The sequence below is a fragment of the Megascapheus bottae genome, chromosome 10 (assembly GCF_031878675.1).
Source record: "Megascapheus bottae isolate mThoBot1 chromosome 10, mThoBot2.hap1, whole genome shotgun sequence".
In the NCBI taxonomy this organism is placed as follows: Eukaryota; Metazoa; Chordata; class Mammalia; order Rodentia; family Geomyidae; genus Megascapheus; species Megascapheus bottae.
Window position 1 is genome coordinate 36,659,904 of NC_143518.1, and position 4,528 is coordinate 36,664,431.

The following is a 4,528-nucleotide window of genomic DNA, read 5'->3' on the forward strand; positions in this document are numbered from 1 at the left end:
ATTTCCTCTCCCAGAGGTCAGCATGGTACGTCCCCTCTTCCCCATGAACCCTTTTCTTGCAAATTATCAAATGTGAAAGGTGTCATTTATGAGAACCTTCCACCTTGTAGTCAAGTAAGACAGAAATCTGGGGAATCTTGGCTGTGGTCTTCTTCTCCTTGACATTGGTAATGTCAATATTCCAACCCCAATAGCAGAGTTCTCACTACACTACCTTTTTACAACAGGGAGACACAAAGACAAGTAAGGCACAGTTAGGGCAAAGTAGGGAGTGCTCTATTTATCTTCAGGTATCCTTTGATCTGTGCCTTCAGCTCATTTTTATCTACTTGTTTTTTGTTTGTTTTGCTTTGTGGGGCTTGAACTCTGGGTCTGAGCACTGTCCCTGAACTCTTTCTCTCAAGACTAATGTTCTACCACTTTGAACCATGACTCAACTTCCAGTTTTTGAGTGGTTCATTGGAAATAAGAGTTTCACAGGGACTTTTCTGCCCAGGCTAGTTTCAAATGGCTATACTCAGATCTCAGTCTCCTGAGTAACCAGGACTCTAGGCATATGCCACCAACACCCAATGCTCTATGTGTTTTTGAGATAGAATCTTCCTTTTATCAGACTGGGACTCTCTTATTGATGTTCCAACGAGAGCCAGAAAGACCAACACAACCCACTGTACCCCAGTTATTGGTTAGGATAGGGTCTTGGAAACTTTTTGTCCCAGCTGGCTTTGCATTGCTATCCTCCTGATCTCCACCTCCTGAGTAGCGAGGGTTCTAGGCCTGAGCCACTGGAAGCCAATGTAGTGATCCCTTGGCAAATGCCTCCGCACTGTCCACCTTCACACTGTGTTAGCGAGGGGCTCCGGAAATGTACCAGAAATGCTAAGGATGCATCCCACAACCCCCAAAGAATCCCTTAGCCTAAAGGAAAGAGGATGAACTTCATCCACAAGAAAACAATTAGGGTCCATTCTGGAGGAACTCTGAAATGGAAACTAACCTAGAAAATACCATTTTGGCTGGGCAGAGGCTCTCGCCTGTAATCCTAGCTAATCAGGAGGCTGAGATCTGAAGATCGCAGTTCAAAGCCAGTCCAGGCACTAAAACATCTAATCACCAGAAAACCAGAAGTGGTGCTGTGGATCAAGGGGTAGGGTGGTAGCCTTGAGCAAAAAAGCTCAAGCACAATGCTTAGGCTCAGAGTTCAAGTCCTAGGAATGACCAAAAAAAAGTAAAAGAAAAGAAAACACCATGTTGAATAAACCCATTATTCTCATTTTTGTTTCTACAATTATAGAGTTTCTTTTCCAAGCTTTTTTTTTCTTAAATAGGGCTATGTGAGTCACCCGAGAATACTCAAGGATGATACAAAATATAACCCCTGGGAAATCCCAATAAACAGCACTTAACTAGTTTGGTCCTTTCACTTTTCAATTAAAAATGAAATACAGAGATGAAGACTATTTGGTGATCAAGAAATTGAATTCCAGTTCCTGAGTCCCAGGGAAATTTTTCAGACATAAAAACATAAAAACGGAAAAGAGATATTGGCAAAAATAGAGGCCATCATAGAGAATATGATTCTGGAAAGAATTAAAGATATAAACAACAAATGTGCGCCTTGCTCCAGGGTACCTACATCTATCAGAGAAGATATGTCAAAATTAATATACCTGGAAGGGTGACAGAAATTAAGCAGGGAGCAAAAAGAGCAAGATTTTTAGTGTCTCCTGAACTGGAACTTCACACTGCAGTTTTTTTGAGATGCTGAGACTTCACAACAATACATATAACCCAATGAACTGCTTCCAACTAGAGCTGTGTCTCTTATCAAGCCTCTTCTCTTTCTTCACTCATCCTTATGAAAAAAAATGCCGTATGTACATACTGTGGTCAAGAAACTATTTTTACCAGGGAAATTCCATCTTCAAGTAATACTAACTCAAATAATATGATCTTTGGGCTTACTGTAAGGCTAAAAGAAAAAAATACATACTTTTGCCTTTTGTTTTTGCTTTGTCAGTTGTGGGTCTTGAACTCAGGGCTTGGGCTCTGTCCCTTAGCTTTTTCCTTCAAAGCTAGTGTTCTTCCAGTTTGAGCCACAGGCTCCAGTTCCTGTTTACCTGTAGCTAATTGGAGATAAGAGTCCCACAGACTTCCTTTCTCAGGCTGGCTTCCATCTACAGTCCTCAGATCTCAGCCTCCTGAGGAGCTAGGATTACAGGAGTAAGCCACCAGTGCCCAGCTAGGCATTTCTAATCCATCTTGTTACCAAAAGTAATCATCCATGCCCAGTAACTTTTTGAATCAAGTATATGAGGCTTCACTAAGCAGCAAGTATGCATTCATGGGTGACAACAGCATGCTATAAGAAAATGGTAAGGAGGGGCCGGGAGTTTGGCCTAGTGGTTAAAGTGCTTGCCTAGCATGCATGAAGACCCGGGTTCGATTCCTCGGTACCACATACATAGAAAAAAGCCGGAAGTGGTGCTGAGGCTCAAGTGGTAGAGCTCTAGCCTTGAGAAAGTCCAAGGACAGGGCTCAGGCCCTGAGCTCAAGCCCAGGACTGGCAAAAAAAAAAAAAAAAAAAGAAAGAAAGAAAATGGTAAGGAAAAGAGCAGCAAGATTTAAAAGATACGTGGTGGATGGCAGTAGTGTAGAGTGCTTGCCTAGCATGTATGAAGCCTTGGGTTCGATTCCTTGGTACCACATACATAGAAAAGCAGATAGTGGTGCTGTGGCTCAAGTGGTAGAGCACTCCCTTTGAGAAAGCCCAAGGACAGTGCTCAAGCCCTGAGTTCAAGCTCCAGGACTGGCAAAAAAAAAAAAGGTACTGAGGGGGGTGGGGAGGAGGGTAATGGGTACCAAGACATGTGAAAGGGTATCAATGTATGTGAATTAATGCACCTTCAATCTGGCAAATATCATGTAAGCCTTTTATTAATTACAATAAAAAATTTAAAAAAAAAGGTACTTGATGGAGAAACATGTCACACTTACCTATTTCTTCATCAAGTATTTATTTAGCACTGACTATGTGCCAAGAATTAGGAGCATAATGATTTTAAAAAGACCGTCCCTGGGGCCGGGAGTTTGGCCTAGTGGTAGAGTGCTTGCTTAGCATGCACAAAGACCCGAGTTCTATTCCTTGGTACCACATACATAGAAAAAAGCCAGAAACAGGGCCGGGAGTTTAGCCTAGTGGCTAAAGTGCTTGCCTAGCGTGCACAAAGCCCCGGGTTCGATTCCTCGGTACCACATACATACAAAAAAAAAGCTGTAAATGATGCTGAGGCTCAAGTGGTAGAGCTCTAGCCTTGAGAAAGTTCAAGGACAGTGCTCAGGCCCTGAGCTCAAGCCCAGGACTGGCAAAAAAAAAAAAGAAAAAAGCCAGAAGTGCTGCTGAGGCTCAAGTGGTAGAGCTCTACCCTTGAGAAAGTCCAAGGACAGTGCTCAGTCCCTGAGTTCAAGCCCAGGACTGGCAAAAAAAAAAAAAGGACAGGACAGTCCCTGCTCACATACATAAATTATATTTAATGTCCAAAAAACTGGGTCATGGGCTAAAGAACTACAATACCCATGGTGCCCAGCGCTGGCTGAGAGGGCCCCTTCCAGCTCGGTTCTTTGGTTATTTCCTCTGTTATACTCTAGGCTTTGTATTTAGGTATTTCCTTTTATCATTATTTTTTTTAACTTCTTCAGACTTTATTTGTAAAGGTAATATACATAAGTCAGGTGATGAGTACATTTCTTTTTGAATAGTGACACCCCATCCCTTATTTTCTCCCAGTTTTTCCCCTCCCAACCCCTCTTATCTCCAAGTTGCATAGTTCATTTCCAACACAGTAACATAGTGTCTAGTGAATATCACTGCTGAATTAGTTCGCCCTTTGTTCCATTGTTTCTGTGCTCATCTTTATTTTATGTGCCATGTTTAACTTAAGGAAGTAGTATTGAAGTACTGTAAAACTGTAACAAACCAACTATGGGGTCTTAAGAAAGTAATCTAAAAGGACCTAGCCTGCTGCCAATGGCTCATTCCTGTAATCCTTACTGTTCAGGAGACTGAGAACTTAGAATATGGTTGAAGGCCAGCCCAGGCAGGAAAGCCCTTAAGGATCTTGTCTCCAATTCACACACACACACACACACACACACACACACACACACACACACAGAGAGAGCCTCTGGAGCTGGAGCTCACATACTAAAGCACTAGCCTTGAGCAAAAAAGCTCAGGAACAGTTCCTAGGCCCTTAGTTCAAGACTCCTTCCTGCTCATCTGTAAAGCCATATGACACAAGCGGTGCCTCTTGCCTCCTCCCTCTACTAAAACCCACGGGTCTAGGGTCCTCCGGTTCCTAGGCAAAGCTGCCTCCCCAAGCATGGTGTTCCAGGGAAGCAAAAGCTTAAGCCAGAATGAAGAGAACAAAGGGGGACAACATTTCTGTAGCTAGCTAGAAGGACAGATGGGGAAAGGGAAGCATCCTTGACTTCTCTTATCATTCAAGTTCGTTGTAGTTACCTGAAT